The following is a 21,409-nucleotide window of genomic DNA, read 5'->3' as shown; positions in this document are numbered from 1 at the left end:
TACATTGAAGAAAATAGTTTTAATTATGAATGGACCAACAAAACCTGCTTACTATATGAAAATGCATGATAGTAAACCAGAAATAGGTAGCTCTTAAGTACACAGTACACAGCTTATAACTTATAGGTATTCCTTTAAGGCATACAAATCAGGAACAGTTTCCAAAGTCTGAAAGGTAATAAATTTTGCCCCAGGGAAAAAGAAGGCAACAGATTGTAGACCAGCTAACTTGACTTGAAATGTGCAAAGTTATGACTTAGCTTCAGAGGGTAGAAGCAGAGTTAATGGTCCTGCTGCTGGCTGGCTTGAGTAGAACCAGATATCAGGAGAGAAATGGGGGAAAAAATGCAGTGTAAGGGTGGAGAATCTTGCCAAATCACTATCAGTTTTTGAAGGACCATTTGCTGAGTGTGTTTCAGATGGTAAAGTGATACATTTTTAGATATTAACAAAATCATGGCTTTGTGGACAGTGCAGAAAAGTGGCACAGGGTAAAAAATCAGCCATGGTCTTATCGAATGGTGAAGCAGGCATGAGGGGAAGAATTGCCTGCTCCTGGTTCTTAATCTTATCTTGTTCTTTTCATATGCTTGTCTCAGGAACACTCAATATAACCTGCATCAAGAATCCCAAGAAAAACACCCTTATGATTGGATTATGAGGATGTGGAAATGCTCACCAATCTTAAAAGAAAATGACTATAATGAATATTTTAATTCCATGCTACTTGTGATGTTGCTCCCCTGCTACAGTCCATTTGGTACTTTGATTACAATCAGATTCGCCATGTGAGGAACGATGTCTCCACGGACATTACTAATGTTGAGGAGTAGCCTCTGGAGAATGGCTTGTCACTGAAAGGTCTGGCATGTTATCTTGTTTATCAGCTACACTAGTTAAGCTAGCATCTTTTCTGAGAAGATCCTCTAAAAATTGTATATCAACTTCCAGTAAATAACAGAGTTTTACCTCTGGGATTTCCTCCTGATATCATTCAATTTGAAAGGACTTCCCCTTTAGAAACATAACTCTAGGCTTCTAAAGAAGGTGGATATGTAGTGATGGTTGCCATTATTCTAAAGATAATATCACACAACTGCAGCAGAATGGGGACAATGTTTCAAGTTTATCATCTGATGTATGAAAGGCTTCCTTTGACACAAAGAACTGACATCCTTTGTCATCGTGTTTGACATCGTGTTTGATGACTGTATTCAGACCTGTTTCCGCTTCTGAAATCTTGGACTTGGCTCAGATGGTGTATGGCATTTGCTCCCACCCTGTATCTAAAACTGAAACAGTTCATGCGCAAATGCAACAGAACCTGGACAATATCCAGGCTCGGGCTGACAAGTAGCAACATTTGAGCCACGCAAGTGCCAGGCAATGACCATCTCCAACAAGAGAGCAAGGGAGGCTCTAACCAACGTCCCTTGACATTCAGTGGCATCACCATCACTGAATCCCCTACTATCAACATCCTGGAGTTACCATTAACAGGAAGCTGAACTGGTCTAGTCATATAAACACTGTGGCTACCAGAGCAGGTCAAGGGCTAGGAATCCTGGGGTGCGTAGCTCATCTCCTGACTTCCTAAAGTAAACATAGAAACAAAGAAAATAGGTGCAGGAGTAGGCCATTCGGCCCTTCGAGCCTGCACCGCCATGCAGTATGATCATGGCTGATCATCCAACTCAGAACCCTGTACCTGCTTTCTCTCCATACCCCCCGATCCCTTTAGCCACAAGGGCCATATCTAACTTCCTCTTAAGTATAGCCAATGAACTGGCCTCAACTGTTTCCTGTGGCAGAGAATTCCACAGATACACCACTCTCTGTGTGAAATTCCACAGATTCACCACTCTCTGTGTGAAAGTTTGTCCACCATCTACAAGGCTCAGGTCGGGAGTGTAATGGAATACTCACCACTTGCCTGGATGAATGTAGCTCTATCAGCACTCAAGAAGCTTGATACCATCCAGTACAAGGCAGCCGACTTGATTGGTCCCCCTTCCACAAGCATCCAATCCCTCCACCATCGACGAACAGTTGCAGCAGTGTGTACTATCTACAAGATGCACTGCAACAACACCGAAGTTCCTAAGGCAGCATTGTCCAGACCCACGACCATTACCATCTAGAAGGACAAGAACAACAGATACCTGGGTACACCACCACTTGGAAATCCCCCTCCATGTCACTCACCATCCTGACTTGGAAACATATCACCATTCCTTCATTCTCGCTGGGTCACAATCATGGAATTCTCTCCCTAACTGCACTGTGGGTGTACCTACACCTCAGGGACTGCAGCGGTTCAAGAAGGCAGCACATCACCACCTTCTCAAGGGCAAGTAGGGATGGGCAATAAATGCTGGCTTAGCTGGTAACATCCATATCCCGTAAATGAATAATAAAGAAACCTAAAAAACTGTTTTCTCCAAAAAGTTGATAACACTCAAATTTCAAAAGTTTTGAGTCCCTGAGTCTACAACTTAATGGCCAAATAAAAACGAGAGTCATGCAGGAACATACTTGAAAGGTAAACGAGCCCGTTTCTCTTGTGATAAATCCTTGGGGCGACTGGGCCTATGCTCATTTGAGTTTACCAGAATGGGAAGCAGTTTTATTGAACCATATAAGATTCTGAGGGGGTTTCGTAGGGTAGATGTTCTCCTTCACGGGGGTATCTAGAATCATGGGCATCATGTTTCAGAATAAAATGTCAGTCATTTAAGGCGGAGAGGAGATGGAATTTATTCTCCGCAGGTTGAAAACCTCTAATCCAGAGGACAGTGAATTCTGAGGAGTCTGAATCTTGAAAGGTTTTCTTTTGGCCAAGCATTATGGGGAAGCTGAGAGCAAGGTCACATCTGCTGTGATGTCTGGAATGCGCTGTCAGGTATGGCAGTAGAGGCAAATACATTAGAGACTTTTAAGAGACGTTTGCATGGATGCGAGGACGATGGAGGGATATGGACATGGTGAAGGTAGGGAGGATTAGTGCTTGGGTGTTTTTGATTTGCATTTTGCTACATTCACACAACATTGTGGGCTGAAGGGCCTGTTCCTTGGCTGTACAGTTCTATGTTCTATGATCTTACTGAATAGTGGAAGAATAGTTTTGGTTACTCCTGGTTCAATTTCTCATTTATATATTACTCATAACTGAGCAGAAACCATTTAGACAATGCCTTTACAGTATTATGTTATTGTGAAGAAAACAATCTACCAAGGAAATGTAATTTCAAGCTTACATTTAATTTCTATTACCAAAGAAAACGCAAGTAAGTAAACAAAACACAATTTTCACTGAGAAGAGATAGCCCGGACACATTTATTTATTTAGAGATACAGAGTGGAACAGGCTCATCTGGCCCTCTGAGCTGTGCCCCCAGCAACCCGCCAATTTAACCCTAGCCTGGTCACGGGACAATTTACAATGACCAATTAGCCTGTTAACCAGTACACCTTTGGACCGTGGGAGGAAACCCACATGCACAAGAGAAGCACGTGTAAGCTTTCTTACAAAAGACATCAGAGTTGAACTCTGAACTCTGCCGCATTGCGCTAATCGCTGCACTAGCCTGGTGCCCCAATTGCTCCGCCGCATACCCAATATTACAGGGAGACTGCTATACTGGCAACTGTGCCTTCTTTCGGATAAGATGCTAAATCAAATCCTTGTTGCTTTCTCAAACGGACTTGAAAGGTGTCATGACACTTATCCTCAGTAGTACTGGGAGCTCTTTCCAGAGCTTTGCCAATGTTTATCCCAAAATTGGCATTCTTAAAGCATATTATCTGGTCATTATCACAGTCTGTGGGCACTTGCTTTGTACAAATTGACTGCTCCATTTTCTATATTACAATAGTGCTGCATTTTAAAGGCTTTTACTTTGCAATAAGCCACATCCTTAAATGAATGAGAAGAGTGATATAAAAATTGGATTCTTATTTCTTCTAATTTTGCCTCTCAATTTATGAAACAGAAGTCAAAATCCATTTTAGAAACCTTAATGATCTCAGGATGAGGAAAGTTGGCCTCTCTAACTCAGCCCACAAGTCCTCGTCACAAATTATTGAATTTAGCATCATAAAAAGTCATAAATTAAGAAATCCATTTCGAGCAATACATGTTATCATTAAAAAATGTCACAGTCATCACTAGATTAGGGTTGGGGGAATAATCTGCTTTGTAGTGAGATCAGGAATCCAAAAAATAGATCAAGAAATATTGTGTATGAATGAACAATGGCTTTTATGAGATGTTCTGTGAAATAGAATGGAATGTAATTATCATTCTAAGTGAACTGTAGAGGTAGGACGCCAGCTAATAGCTCACTTTGGGATTTGCATCACTGATTCATAACTGCATTATAATACTTCAAAGCCTGCAGTCCATTGCATGATCTGTGAACACACACAGACACCGACCCATTATGTAACAGATTAGTCGTCATCGGGACATAGGGCCACTGAGCTGGAAGTTATTCTGAATAAAATGATGGAGAGTGAGCTATGAAGGAAGCTGAAATTGGCTCTCTGTTATGATCTATTCCACAAGGAAGGCAGTGGGAATGTTTCGACAATTGGATGCCCTCCGCTGGAGTGTGGGTGGCAGAATAAGCTTTCTTCAGGGCTTTGCTGAAATGAGGTTATAAGTGTAGAGAGGGATCAGAATCAGGATTAATGCCACAGGCATATGTTGTGGGATTTCTTAACTCTGTGGCAGCAGTACAATGCAATGCATGATAATAAATATATATTAAAACTGTAAATTACATTAAGGATATAAATGTATATTAAATAGTTAAATAAGAAGTACAATAACAGAAATAAAAAATAGTGAGGTAATGTTCATGGGTTCAATGTCCATTTAAAAAATTGGATGGCAGAGGAGAAGAAGCCATTTTGAATGGTCGAGTGTGTGCCTTCAGGCTTCCTGATGAGACGAGGACATGTCCTGGGTGCTGGGGGTCCTTAATAATGGAGGCTGCCTTTTTGAGGCACTGCTCCTTGAAGATTTCTTGGATACTATGGAGACTAGCTTCCATGATGCAGGTTACTTCAATCCTGTGCAGATGCCCCCCCCCTCACCAGACGGTGATGCAGCGAGTCAGAATGCTCTCCACAGTACATCTGTAGAAATCTGCGAGCGTCTTAGGTGACAAACCAAATCTCCTCCAACTCCTAATGAAATATAGCTGCTGTCTTGCTTTCTTTATAGCTGTGTCAATACGTTGAGACCAGGTTAGTTTCTCGGAAATATTAACAGCCAGGAGTTCCAAATTGCTCACTCTTTCCACTTCTGATCCATCTGTGTGGACTGGCGTGTGTTTCAGCTCACCCTGCTCTTCTTGGGCACTGGTATAATTGTTGCCCTTTTAAAGCAACAACCCACAGATCTAGCCTCAGCAGACAAACTTATTGGCTTATCCATGGATTTTGATTTGATTATGTGGTAAGTTCTCGTAGGGACACACTCATCCACACAGGTTTTGATGAAGTTGGTGACAGGTGTGGCATACTCATCCAGGCTCAATGAAGAGTCCCTGAATACAGTCCAGTCCACCGATTCAAAGCAGTCCTGTAAGCTCTCTTCTGCCTCTTTTGTCCATACCTTCTCGGTCCTCACTACTGGTGCTGCACTCTTCAGTCCCTGCATATACTCAGGGGGTAGAGGTACACCAGGTGATCAGACTTTCCAAAGTGTGGGTGTGGAACAGCAGGGTAAACACTCTTGATGATGGTGTAACAGTGTGTTGGTCCCTCTGATACTACAGGTGATTTTGCTTCCTGAATACCTTTAGGTGTATCTTATGAATTTTGGGCTAGTGATCATGAAAATCACCATGAAATTTTCCTATCACTCACCATTTTTTGAAATCACATGTTTATTATCTCCATTCATAATTCAAGTCAATTAAAATGTTGCCTACAATGGAAGCTGGAAAGTTTTCTATCTGGTCCAGGCATGCTTTTTCTTTCTATCCCTTTTGCCAAATATCCCCTCTCATTCTCTCCCCTCTCTCCCTCTGTCTGAGAGGCTGCTGTCGAGAAGTTTTGATGCTACAGCGCTGGGTGCCAGGGTTTGCTGTGAGCAGGGGACAGGTGGTTTCCAGGAGACCTGGGCAAACTGAGTAGATGAGCAAGATTGTGGCAGTTGGAAAATTGTGAAATCATCCAGTTTGGTAGGAAAAGGAGCAATATATTTTAAAGCAACATGCACAAAAAGCTGGAGGAGCTCGGCAGGACAGGCAGCATCTATGGAAAAGGAGTAAACAGTCAACATTTTGGGCTGAGACCCTTCATCGGGACTGGAGAGAAAGATGAGAAGTCACAGTAAGAAGGGGGGGAGGGGGAGGAGGAAGTACAAGGTGGCAGGTGATAGGTGAAACTGGGAGAGAGGGGGGTGAAGTAAAGAGCTGGGAAGCTGATTGGTGAAAGAGATAAAGGGCTGGAGAAGGGGGGATTTGATAAGGAAGGGTAGAAGACCATGGAAGAAAGGGAAAGGGAAGGAGCACCAGTGGGAGGTGATGGGTAACTGAGAGAGGGAAATGGGAATGAGGAGTGGTGCAGGAGAGTTGGGGGGGGGGGCAATTACTGGAAGTTCAATAAATCAATGTTCATGCAATCAGGATGTAGGCTACCCAGATTGAATATAAAGTGTTGCTTCTCGATCCTGAGTATATTTTTAAATACTAAGAGCTTGAAAAGCTTTGGTATTGTTTGGGACATGGCTGTCATAGAAACACATATCGTGGACACATGCTATTGGTCCAATACTGACTGTTAGGTGCCCACTTACAGAAATCTAATTTTATTCCTCCCACGCTCCTGCATCAATTCCCCCAGACTGGGGCTATTTACAGTGACCAATTAACCTACTAAGCCGGTTAGAGATGAGGGAGGGAACTGGAACCCCTGGAAGAAGTCAGTGCATTAACCAGGAGGACAGAATCCATCCAGACAGCACCAGGGGTCAGGGTTGAACCTGGGTCACCGGAGATGCGCAGATGTAGCTTCATCACCTCTGCCACTCTGCACCCCCAAGCACGAATCACTGAAAATTAACACTGAGGAAGGTGAGTGGTATTGCAAGAGGGTTTGTGTACACAAGAAACGTGGCTCATTAAAACTATATAGGCCTTGATGGGATCACACTTGGAATAGGTCCAGATCCCTACCCATATACATGAGCTAGAGGAAGGGCAAGGAGACGTTCACCAGCTTGATCCCTAGGGTGGACATATTGAGCACAGACCGGCCCTGTATCCCTCAGCTTGGAGGAGTGAGGAAATCTCATTGAAACATACAATGTTGATCCAGGAATGATATTTCCCCCAGATGAGGTGTCTAGAAACAGAGAAGGCAGTCTCCAGTTTCAGAATGAGCAGTTCATCATTCAGAGATGGGGAGGGCAGTGAACATTCACAATTTTCTGAAGAAAAGAGCTGTCCTGGGGTTTGAGGTGGGGGGGGGGGGGTTGTGTGTGTGTGTGTGTGTGTGTGTGTGTGTGTGTGTGTGTGTGTGTGTGTGTGTGTGTGTGTGTGTGTGTGTGTGTGTGTGTGTGTGTGTGAGAGAGAGAGAGAGAGAGAGAGGGGAGGGAGAGAGAGGAAGTGAGGGGGAGAGAGAAGGTAGGTAGGGAAGGGGCTTGTTTCACTGTTGTTGCTGCTTGTACTGTTCTGCTGAGCAAAGTGGACATGCTATCAGACATCCCACCCTGCAAAAACTTATTTCAGGGAGGTAGCAGCCCCGCCCCCTGCAACCCCATATCCTCCCCCCGTGCCCCCCCCGTTGACCTCCAAGTGTGTATGTAATACTTTGTTTAGTGATTTTGTCTTATCTGTTAACCAAGCTGGGTATATGCAGAAAATGTGACACTAAAATATGTACTTATATTATATTATCATGGAGTCATTTTTTATTCTATTACAACTTTAAGCAAGTCTACAGGGAGTTTGGCCTCATCACGTAGGACATCAATAGAGTAGCTACTTAGCAGCTAGCCAGCCAGTTTAAATAACGTTAGCTATGCTAATGAATGAATGACACTTGTTAAACTCACCTCAACATGTTTTTTACATTTTACCCCACCATGGGCAATAGAAAAGTCACTGTTGCAAACAGTGCAGCGAGCAACACTGGCATTATTTTTGGGGTCGACTGCAAAGCCCGCCCACAGAGAAAACTGATAGGTCTACTTAGCATGAAGAGAGACCAATCAGGATGCTCCGTCTTGCTCTCACTCCTCCTCTTCCTCTCCCTCTCAAAAAAATCGATTTCTGGGATATTGTATATAATTTGCGGGTGCCAGGGAGCCGCTATCAATATGCGGGAGACTCCCGGAACTTCTGGGAGAGGTGGGATGCCTGTGCTATGTTGGTGCTGGAATGTTTGGCAACACTTGTGGGCTGCCCCCAGCACGTCCTTGGGTGTGTCGGCTGTTAACGCAAACAAAGCATTTCACTGTATATTTCGATGTACCCGTAACAAATAAATCCGAATCTGTGGAGGGACGGTTGTGGAATATATTTAAAGCAGTGATCATTAGGCCTTTGGATATTAAAGGAATCTAAGGACGTGCTCTTATGTCAGAGATAAGCCCGTAGTTGCTGGGAGCCGCTATGCCAAGTCTGTCAGTGCTGCTTTTATTCTTATGGTTCATGTTTAACATGGTAACGAGCGATGCCAGGAGGCTCAGGGAATCCAGCGGAGTTAGTCCAGCAGTTACCAAACAGTGTGACTCCACCTGCTAATGGCGAGACATTGTGGGAACTGCTGGTGTGGGTAATTAAGAATTCATTTTATGTTAAAAGCATTGTGTGGTTGATATCATTACCATAAAGGAAGAAAAGCATGGAGTGAAAATGATAAAGCAATTGCACAATGAAGCTGTTCCACACACATTAAATTATGTTAGCAACCATTTCCAGTTTGACTAGCAACCACTGGAAAATTGGCCTACATAATCTGGGCATGATTCATCTCAGTGTAACTCAGTATTTCTTTCTACAGGAGGGTGTCTGAGCTATTTAGTAATTCGTAACACTGCCTTTTAATTCATTTCTCAAGATGTTGCTGTGTTCTTGTCATAACTTACTTGCAAAGAAGGTGCAAAGAACGGTTGAGTTTCTTCCTTCGGGAAGCTTATTCAGTTTCTTCAAGCCTGCCGAGCTTCCATGCACGCAAGCACAACTCTTACACATCAGCTAAACTAGTGTCTGCAAAGAACCAAATGAAAAGCCATAAGAAAAACCCACAAAACCTACATGACCACTTCTGGCTTGGAGGTGAAAAATATCAGCTGTATACTCTACAGTTAATTCTGTACCGTATGAAAGAAACAGATCAGTTTCTTGCAATTCCCCTCCAATATCCTGTTTACAGATTTTAGATTTTCAATTTTTGCTATTTTTTGATAAAAACTCTTTGTTCCAACCTGGCATCTGGCTTGTAGAATAACTAGTATCCATTAACATTTAATTTATATATTTATTGTTATATAAATATACTGTATACATCATTACAGTGATGTACTTCAGAATTTTGTTTTGCTCTTTACTGTTTTCTCTATTTACACCTCCATCAGACGGGCTAGCTGCCTTTAACAAGTCTTTATCCTCTCTCAGCCAACGCCAAACCACCCACCAATTGTCTATTGGTCTCCATCCTGTCACAGTCATTCTTGGTTTTTCCCCACCTCCTGTCATTTCTTTGCAACTTAAAACATTGTTATTCCTTTCCGTGCCTTGTGGCGCATCGGGCGGCAACCTTGCCACTTCTTTAGCATTGTGACTGCAAGGCCGTGGCCGAGTTGCTGGCTCGATGGTCAACCCTGCACGGGTGCAAAACGTGCAAGGAGCTGGCGGATTTGAACCTGGGACCACAGTCTGGTGCTGATGCCACTGCACCACTGGCCAGAAAACTTAAAACAGACTTACTTTCTAATGCTTCCTTGTTCTGATGACAGGTTGTGGATAAGATAAGATGTTTTGGTTGCATCTTAAGGGAAGTCCTCAAATACTTGAGGAGGTATTCAGGAAGGAGATGGATAAGTGAATTTTTGAGCAGAAAGGAAAGCTTTATTTGGACCTGAAGGTGGAAGGAAAAGTTTGGGGACATTGTCAAGGCTAGAAAACTTGCTGATACTTTTACTTTGCCTATAAGAGGTCCAAGATTCTTCTTCTCCAGCCTTTTCCACCTATCACCCCCAGCTTCTTACTTCATCCCCTCTCCCACCCACATGGCTTCAACTATCACCTTCTAGTCTGTCCTTCTTCTCTTCCCCACCCCCTCCCTCCTTCTTATTCTGTCATCTTCCGCCTTCCTTTCCAGTCCTGATGAAAGGTCACAGCCTGACACATCGACTGTTTATTTTTTTCCATAGATACTGCCTGACCTGCTGAGTTCCTCCAGCATTTTTTGTGTGTTGCTCTGGACTTTCAGCATATGCAGAATCTCTTGTGTTCAGACAACGTAGTATCTTCAGAAATTTCTGATGCAAGAGGAGGCCATTTGGCCATCATACCAGTTTTAAAAGTGCTACCCGGTTTCACCACAACTTCTATTGCTAGGTCATTTCCAGAATCCCAATACCCTCTGGATGAAAAACTTTTCTTCATCGCCCCACCGTCATTTTGCAATAATTTATGCCCTCTGCCTTTTGAATTTGGAATTTGATAAACAACTGAAACTTAGAATTCTTTAAATGACATTAAATTCTTTCACTTGCATATTAATGATAATATGCAAATAAGTGTGATGTCACTGAATGGCATACTTGTGAATCATTATCCACATCTACACAGTGCGCATGCTTTTACGCATTGAGTTGCTGCCACGTGATTGGCTGTTTAGTTATTTGCATTAATGAGCAGGAGTTCTGGTATATCAAGTAAAGTGGGCCCTGGGTGTATTTCCATATAATGGAACCACTTTCATTCCCCACTTTCTTGCATAACATTAATGTGAAATACATTTCTCTGCCACTCCTGTATTATTTTTGAAAGCTCCAGTTTTCAGTGAATTGTAGTGCAACCACTCAATTGAAAGTAATTATGTTTATTCAGTCACATTTCAGTACATTTTGCACAATTAAAAACAGGCCAAATGCCAGAGTGAAATAATAAATATGGAAAAGAAGCACCTTGGCTTGTGTGTCTGTACTGAAATGAGATTTAAGAGCACATGTAATCTGCAGCACAGTAATGCAATGGCTGACCACCAAAACCAAGACATTCTCCAGAGGAGAAAGGTGGGAGAGACATCCCCAGGGAACCAGAAGGCCATTCAGGTGCTCAAAAGGCAGAAGGCTCCTCTATTCTTCACCAAAAGCACCATCAGCTTTGGATACTTCAGATCTCCCCCGTGCCCCAGTCACTTGCCCCAACAACCCCACTATTTGCAGCTTCACTTTTAGACCATAAGATATGGGAGCAGAATTAGGCCATTTGGCCCAGCGAGTCTGCTCTGCCATTTCATCATGGCTGATCCAATTCTCTTCTTGGCTGTAATCCCCTGCCTTCTCTCCATATACCTTTATGCCTGTTCAATTAAGAATCTATCAACCTCTGACTTAAAGATACATAAAGATTTTTGTACCAATTAAAGCTTCACACCTTCATCCCACAGCTTAGGTTAGACAGAAATTGTGGAGCTGTGTACATGGCCCAGTCCACCAAGCAAGCCAGTTTCCCTCCTGGTGACTCTGTTCACACTACAGGGTCCTCAGGACTCAGACCACTAGGATCAGGAACAGCCATCAGGCTTTTGACCCAGAGGGGATAACCTTCACTTGCCCCATCATTGAAATGTTCCCACAACCTATGGACTCATTTTCTAGGACTCTTCGTCTCATGTTCTCTTTTCCAATCTCTATTATTATTATTAATAATATTATGAGCAAAATACAATTGATATATTAATAAAGGGATTACAAACATACAAATTCCCATTACACATGAAAGAATACATAAGCAATGATTACAGTATAAATGAGTTTTCCCAAAACATGGACCATACAGTATATGTATGAACAAGGTAAATCTAGATATTTCATAATATATGATATAAAAAAACAGAAAAAAGAAAAAAAAAATGATTGCAAAATTGACTAAACTACTAATCTAATAGCTAATGAAGAAGAAAAAAGAAGAAGAAAAAGAAAAACTAAAAAGGAAAAAAAAGGGCTGTTTATAATATCTCACAAGAATACATAAACATCAATGTCGTCAACTCCGATCCTCTCAACATAAATAAGATTAAAGCTGGAAAATCCAATAAGCTTGGAACAGGGTCATATTACATCATATGAAAATATTGAATAAATGGTCTCCATATCTCTTCAAATTTAATAGAAGTATCGAATACACCACTTCTAATTTTTTCTAAATTTAAACATAACATAGTTTGAGAAAGCCAATGAAATACAGTGGGAGGATTAATTTCCTTCCAATTCAACAAAATAGATCTTCTAGCCATCAAAGTGAGAAATGCAATCATTCGACAGGCGGAAGAAGATAAATGAAGTGAGTCCATCATTGGTAAACCAAAAATTGCGGTAGTAGGATGGGGTTGTAAATCGATGTTCAATACCGCAGAGATAATATCAAAAATATCTTTCCAATATTTTTTCAAAAGTGGACATGACCAAAACATATGAGTTAAAGATGCGATTTCAAAATGACATCTATCACAAATAGGGTTTATATAAGAATAAAAATGAGCTAATTTATCCTTGGACATATGGGCCCTATGTACGACCTTAAATTGTATTAATGAATGTTTGGCACATATAGATGATGTATTAACTAATTGAAGAATTCTATCCCAATTCTCAATAGGAATAATAAGATTAAGCTCTCTTTCCCAATCATTTTTTGTCTTATAAAGGGGCTCTGAACGTATTTTCATAATTATCGTCTCATGTTCTCAATATTTATTGCTTACTTATTTATTATTATTACTTATTTCTTTTTGTAGTTGTAGAGTTTATTGCACACTGGTTGAACACCCCAAAATGGTGTAGTCTTTCAGTGATTCTATTATGGTTATTAATCTATTATGGACTTATTTAGCATGACACAAGAAAATGACTCTCAGGGTCATCAATGGCGACATATATATATACTTCGTTAATAAATTTACTTTGAACTTTGAATGTCCAGTTGCCTTGGTCAGTCAATGCAAGGGACTGAGAATACATATGACCAGGCTCAAAGACAGCTTCTATCCCGCTGTCATAGGAAATGGAGAGACCTTTTCTGAGCTCAAGATGATCTCTCAGTCTACCTCATCATGGCCCTTGCACCTTATCGTCTCTCTGCACTGCACTGTAACTATATTCTGTACTGGAGACTCTGGTACCCCAGCGATCCTCTGACATTTTGTGCTACGTTCTGCATTTTGTTCTTATTTCCTTCCTTTTGGAATTGAGTTATAATTCCTTATAATATATGAAATTATCTGTCTGATGGGATGCAGACCAAGGCTTTACACTGTATTTCAGAACAATTGCCATAACCTTTCACCTTTTAAATGTAACAGCCACACAGGCATGCACGGGGGAGTAAGGGCAATTGGGACTCAGCACTGTCCCTTCCAATGAAACGTGGAATAATTGTTGGTGCCAGACAGATTAATTTGAGCATCTCAGAAACTGCTGATCTCCTGGGATTTTCACACACAGCAGTTTCCAGAGTTTACAGAGAATGGTGCGAGAAAAAAAAATCCAACGAGATGCAGTTCTGGGGTGAAAACGCCTTGCTAATGAGAGAGGTCAGAGGAGAATGGCCAGACTGGTTCAAGGTGACAGTAACCCAACAGCAATTTGTAGAGGAGAATCTCTGAATGCATAGTTGTTGGCCTACAGCAGCAGAAGACCACAAGTAGCACTCAGTGGCTACTTCATTACGTACAGAAGATACCTAACAAAGATCCAATGGGAATTGCTTGTTGTGTATATATGATTAGAGTGACTAATAAGTTGCCAGTAACAACTCAACGTTTCACTGAACATTGTTATACACAGGAAATACTTGATGTGTTTAATATTTCTTTAACATTAAAAATGAACTTTTGCTAGTTGAATATTCATTCACATTCCACCTTTTTGATACAGTTTGTAATAAAGTTCTTATATCAATAACTTTATTGCTCAGTGCCTTTTCTGTGTTAACTGTGATAAGCATTCCTTCTCATTTCACATTAGGGTAATGACTTTTGACCTGACATTGCCATCTGAATTATGGAGTCAATAGATTTCCACCTCAAATATTAGCTGGTATATCCTTAATGAATTTCTATATAATTGTTGTTTATTTATTGAAAACAAATGACCTTTGAAACCAAAATTTATTCATAAAATGAAATGTTTCATGAACTATTTGTTATATTATGGCCTTTAATTTTTTGCCTTTAACTTTTTGTTACTTATTGATGTTATTTTGGCGAAATAAGGACAATATTGCATCTTTTCACAATGGAGACAAAGCTGGAGCACAAAACAAACTGCCAAGGATAGACAGGTTGGTGTTGGACTGGGGCGTGGAGGTGGTTGAAGTAGCTTGCAACCAAGAGTTCAAGGTGGTCATTGTGGACAGAGCACAGGTACTTGGCAAAGCTGTTGCCTAGTCTACACTTGGTCTTGATGCTTGGCAAATGCTCAAGACCTAATTAATAAAGTCAGAAGGCCAATGGACCTCCTGCCTTTGGGTGTAACAGGCTGAATGTTGAGGCACTTGAGCAAGGGTGGATGTTGTGAAGTCCAACTCAGCTGATCAACCACAATAGGACAGCTCTTCCTTTTGTCACATTGGCAGAGTTTGTAGCCATTCATTGGTCTTACAGTGGCAAACGTTTCACATCGATGGCGGAGATTCCATCTTGAGTAACCAATCACCTACAACCTTGGAAAATGTGATTAATGTTGCAGCGGCACCATCAGGAAGAGGACCCTGATTAGCATGACCAATTCTCAGTTCTGTGAAGTTTTGTACCAATTCCAATATTGATTAAAACACCACACTGAGAATGTTTCTGTTGTAATATTTCAGAATCAAACAATATTCATAAAATATATTAACTTACCAAAGATACACCTACAATATATGATAAGAAATAATTAGTAGAAAGGCAATGCTATACTTTGGAAAAAATAATGTGATATGTCAGTTATGTTTTACATCTGATATATCAAAGCTGATCTTTTAAATGAGATAAATGGTTAATTGATAGTGAAATCATGACCCATTGAAGCATTGTATTCAAAGGACTTCCATCCAACTCAAATATATATTCAATATTAGAGAACTGATCTGTTGTTTATTTCTTATTTTGGTAATATTTGAGTAATATTGTAAATATATTGTTTGATTAAGCATTCTTTGTTTACATAATTCATTATGGGTTGTATGTAAAAGTACGTGAATGGCATACGTCATCATGCCACCACATCATAAGTGTGCGCTTCACTAAAAGTAAAAACAAAACTTGGCACTTTGTCCCTAGCTCTGTGTTTCTCTTTTGATTAGCTTTATGTTTTGGAGTTACAAAACATAACATAGTCAATATTTTCTCAAAGCTCAATTCTTTCCAGGGGCTGAAAAACAATTAAAGGTTTTGAGTCTAAAATTTTATTCACAAGTATTGTCAGTGCTTTCCATTTTTAGTTCTATCTTCATGAGGCTGACAAACATGGTTATATCAATATTTCTCTCTTCTACTGTAAATAATTGAAATATTAATAGATAAACAAAATTCAAGTGAGGCATATATCTGCCCTTCATGTTCACATCTTTCTAAGTGGGAGAATATTATTGGAGTAATTTGGAAATGGCTCTCAAAATCTAATTTACATTGGATACTGTCCTGAATGTTATATTGAATTTTCCTTTATACCTTATATTATTCCATGAATGATGATAAAATGCTTGAAAGCAATTTTCAAGGCTGGAAATGCACAAAAATGTTTGAAAAATGTTATTTGTGTTACATGACGTGTGGGAAAAGGAATACAGGAATCCTTTGTCCTCATCTAACAGACTTGATACTACTTTCAGCCAAGCCGTAGCAACTACTCACTCAGTGATTTAATTGGTTTAGTAGGACTCCATATATTAATGATTCTGAATTTGTCAATTGAAGTGGTTCTGCCAGGTACATTTCCTCTTCTCTTGTCAGTTTACACTAATTGACAAGTTTAACAAGAGGAATTTTAGTCACTATAATAACTGCGTCAACAAATCTCAAGCCATTAGACTTTGTGACTAATTTTGAAATTTTCCAACATCAAGCTTTCCCTTGGGGTTAGGTAGGAGTTGATACGGAAAACAAACCAATATAATGTTATTAAAAATTTAAGCCTCAAATGGTGTTGGCTATCATTTCCAAGTGGACCTATAATTAAAATACAGGAAAGAATTTTTAATTTTATTTTTGATTTTTCTTGCTTCTGTTGGCTAAAGCTTCAAATTTAAGAACTAATTTATTAAATAAGCCTATACTTAATATATTATTAATAGTAAACATTTAGATATTCAAACTCTGGAACTCAGCAACAAATGAAAATTAGCAGGTCAGCTTTTATCATTATAGAGAGAAATAGTTAATATTTCAGCAAAGTGACTTTACTTGGAACTAGAAAAAGTTGTATGCAGATGATGGGGAAAGCTGGGGGTTAGGGGCTGTGGTGCTGGGAGGTAAGGAAACAACCATGTCTATCAACAGAGAGAAATCGTGGACAGATTACTTGCAAAGGGATACAAGGTGAAAGGATGTATTCTGAATTTTGATGCAAAAGAATGGTTCAAAAATGTGAGTAGTTTATTTTGCTGTAGGACTAAAGACAAAATGTTGCAGTGATTGATGAGATAGATATTTCCTGACTGCTCTCCTTAATGGATGCTTGCTGATAATGAAATTTAAGTACTATTTGGTTGGTTGTATAGGTTAGTTAGCATTTTTGTAAGGGTCAGTGGGCTTTCTATGAACAGTAAACATCCTTCTACTTTGTTGTCCTTCTGCCTTGCACTTGTGAGCTTTCCAAACCTTCATACATTACACATAACTTAACCACCACCTTTGTCTGAGACTATATTAATGGGCTAACAGTTAATGGCTCATCTTTTGATTTCCTTCCAGAAATTCAATTAGGATTGACTCTGGAATAGCAGAGTTGGCACTGTACAATATTGGTGAATGCAAACCGTGTTGAATTCTGGTTTCATAAGGCCAGGACTCCCACATTTTCTGGGGGTTTGCTTTTATTTGCCTGACTAATATTAATAACTGAGCACGACGGTAGAATGATTCTTATACCATTGAAATTTGTTACTATTGACTGCCAGCTAGGTAAGGATAAAACATTAACGCTGACAATTGCATGATGCTAAAAATAATTTTCAATTAAAGGCAACAATCATGAATGTAATATTCCTTTTGTTCTGTCCTGAATACTCTTCACTGAGGGCTGACAGTTTTTTTGGATGAACTGGTGTAGGCTGCCAGATTTTTGAAAAGAATATCTCCAGGCAGTACACCAAAGGGTTTTTGGGTAGCGTAGTCAGACTGCTCATTGGGTCAGTTCTTCTTACTGCGTGAGACCCAGTCTTCATAAGCTAGTAGTTATTTTATCAGCTTATTCTGTTTGAATAAAATATTCATAGTATATGTAGTATTCAAACATAATAGAATAATGTAAGTAATTAGAAATGTTCAAGCTAGTGAGTTTTAAGGAACATTGATTGAAAAATTTTTTCCCAAGTGATCACAAAAATATTGTCCAAATTTATTTGTAGACTTATTACTGCCTCACTACGGATGCTTATGAATTCCCATTCAATTTCTAATATTTTTATACACTGAGTAACGAAATTATAGTTCATTTACTCTGATGGCATCTCAATGTTTAACAATAGAATCCTGTGTACAGTCATTAATAGCATTTTGACTTACAGCTGTCACTATTTGTCAAAGATAAATTTTCAGTTTTATTTGGATCCTATCTTACTTCATCTTGGAACATGAATGCCATTCAATGCCATTTTGTAAAACGTGTGAGATTCCCACATATAGCATGTAAGCTAATGAATGTTATTCCAATACGTATGTTTAAGATCTGTGTACTTTTGTTGATGGTTATTGTATGTTAATTATTCCATCCACCTTTTGCCCCACTTGTTCTCTTGTCATGCACTTGGCATCCACACAGAGCTACAGCAGACTATGTAGGAAGCGGTTTATAATTTGAAGTGCTCCATTCAGACTGTTTCTCTGAGGAATACCAGAATATTCTGATATAAAACTATGAATGTCATTTCCCATTTATTGGCCTCTTTATGACAGACAGAATGAAAATGTAAGCTCCAAGGACTTGAGCACAATGAGTGAGTGAGTGAGTGAGTGAATAAATAAGCAGGCAGTGGAAGAGTCTTCAGCTTTGTGAGATCCAGTTCCACGATTCTCCCAGACACAAGCACTTTCAGAATTGCTTGGCAATTTATGATGACTGCGATGTTTCAAACTGGCCATATTTAATGAACTTGTAAAATGATTTTCATTTTTAAAAATCTCCATTGCGTAGGATAACAAGCTTCCTGGCCTTTGCTTAGAGGTTTCATAAATCTATTTTTAATAAACCATAATTTATTTCACCTTTAGTCTAGAAATATGATTACACATCATTCCTGTACTGCAAGGATGAAGAACCTTCAATTACAAGCAAATTCAATGTTAATTTGTTCGTATACAGGTGCTTTGGGGTATCATTTATTTGTTTACTTGCTTAGCGATACGGCGTAGAACAGGCCCTTCCAGCTCAACAAGTACCACTGCCCAGCAACCCATCTATTTAACACTAGCCTAATCACAATGACAATCTGACCTACTAACCGTTACATCTTTGGACTGTGGGAGGAAACCCATTGCAGTTCCCTAGGAGAACATGCTAACTCCTTACAGATAGCGCTGGAAATGAACTCCGAACTCTGGAATGCCCCAAGTTGTAGTAGCCTTGCACTAACTCCTATGAGAACGCAGGTTGGTATTTACATTGGTTATCCCAAAGATTGCTTGAAATGTGCAACGTGCTCTGATATTTTATGCTTGTTGAGTGAAAAGTTTAGCCATAATCCTGACTGATATAGAGCAAAATATTATAATTTGAAAAGCAAAAAAAAACCCAGCAGATGCCAGAAATCCAAAGTTAAAACAAAAAAGGAGGTTGAGAAGACATGTGATAGAGGTACAATAAATAAATTTATGAGCAGAATTGATAGGGTAAATGACCAGGGTCTGCTTCCTATGGTAGTGGAGGGAATATCTGGAATGAGCAAACAGAGGAATGGAGGAAGCAGAAACTGTAATGACATTTAATGGATGTCTGGACAGGTATGTGAATGAGCAAGGTAATTGAGAGATATTGAATTAATGCATGCTAGTGGGATTATTTTAGACAGGCACGGTGATCGATACAGACACAGTGGGCTGCAGTGCAGTACAACTCTGCGAGGTCAAACAGCTTCTCTGCAGAGAGAAACGGTGTTGTGTATTTAATATTCCAGTAATATTTCAGTAATCTTGTAAATATATTGTTTTATTAAGCAACCTCGTTCATTTCAATAATTCATTACAGGTTATATGTGTAAATATGTGAATTGCATACGCCATCACGCTACCATGTGACGTGTGCGCGCCTCGTGTAACGTAAACACGAAATTACACCTGCATTTCGGACTCCCATGTCTTCCTTTCAATTAATTTAATGCTTTGAAGTTACAAAACATAGCAGACAGCCTGATTAAAAAGTCAGCAACCTGAAATGTTAGTTATTTTTTCTTCTGATTACCTGACTAGTCAAGTATTTTCCATTAATTTCAGTCTTTTAATGCCATAATAAATAGTTTACCAACAGTAGGCATGCACAGGCCAGATTAAACTGACTAGTTGTTGCTCAAGTTGCTATTTTGTTCCCACAGCTCTCAATAATAAAATTTATTTTCTATTTATTTCACCGGTGTTAACAGTACGTTGCGGTGAGCAGAATGGTTGCCACTTGTGTCTCAAAGATCCCAGCAGTGAAAAAGATGAATATGCGCATAAAGAACATCGGTGCACTTCATCCAACTAAATCAAGTTTAGGTTTTTCATTGGGACTGTATTCCAGCAGACTGTAATAACATCATAAAAACTTGACTGAGGGACGAGCAGGTTGGTAGCTCTGATCTCTGGAGTATAATGCTACAGGTGTGATGAGGTGGAGGTAATAGAGAAGGGTGATAGGGTTTTAAGTAGGGAGGATATCATGGCAGTATTTAGAAAGGGTCCTGTACTCCTGGGAGAAGGTCCAGTGAAACTACATAGGTAGAATTTCAGAATAAGAAGGAGTTGACTATTTTGATAGGATGGTAATTTAGGCTTCTCAGATAGAGCGGGAGTTAGAGAAGCAAATATACAGGGAGACTACAGAAAGCTGTAGGACTAAAGGGGTTAGACCATAAGACATAGGAGCAGAAGTAGGCCATTCCACCCATTGAGTCTGCTCCGCCATTCAATCATGGGCTGATCCAATTCTTCCAGACATCCCCAATCCTCCACCTTCACCCCATACCCTTTGATGCCCTGGCTAATCAAGAACCTATTTATCTCCGCCTTAAATACACCCAATAACATGGCCTCCATAGCCACTCTTGGCAACAAATTCCACAGATTTAACACCCTCTGACTAAAGTAATTTCTCCGCATCTCAGTTCTAAATGGATGTTCTTCAATCCTGAAGTCATGCCCTCTTGTCCTAGAATCCCCTACAAGGAATACAGCCCAAGAACTGCCAGATGTTCCTCATATGGTAACCCTTTCGTTCCTGGAATCATTCTTGTGAATCTTCTCTGAACCTTCTCTAATGTCAGTATATCCTTTCTAAAATAAGGACCCCAAAACTGCACACAATACTGCAAGTGTGGTCTCATGAGTGCCTTATAGAGCCTCAACATCACATCCCTGCTCTTATATTCTATACCTCTAGAAATGAATGCCAACATTGCATTCGCCTTCTTCACAACCCACTCAACCTGCAGGTTAACCTTTAGGGTATCTTGCACAAGGTCTCCCAAGTCCCTTTGCATGTCTGTGTTTTGAATTCTCTCCCCATCTAAATAATAGTCTGCCTGTTTATTTCTTCCACTGAAGTGCATGGCCATACACTTTCTAACATTGTATTTCATTTGCCACTTCTTTGCCCATTCCCCTAAACTATCTAAGTCTCTCTGCAAGCTCTCTGTTTCCTCAACACTACCTGCTCCTCCAACTACCTTTGTATCATCGGCAAATTTAGCCACAAATCCATTAATACCATAGTCCAAATCATTGACATACATCGTAAAAAGCTGCGGTCCCAACACTGACCCCT

Source organism: Hemitrygon akajei, chromosome 17 (genome assembly GCF_048418815.1).
Source record: "Hemitrygon akajei chromosome 17, sHemAka1.3, whole genome shotgun sequence".
NCBI classification, from domain to species: domain Eukaryota; kingdom Metazoa; phylum Chordata; class Chondrichthyes; order Myliobatiformes; family Dasyatidae; genus Hemitrygon; species Hemitrygon akajei.
The sequence above is the reverse complement of the archived record's forward strand: the minus strand, read 5'-3'. Positions refer to the sequence as shown.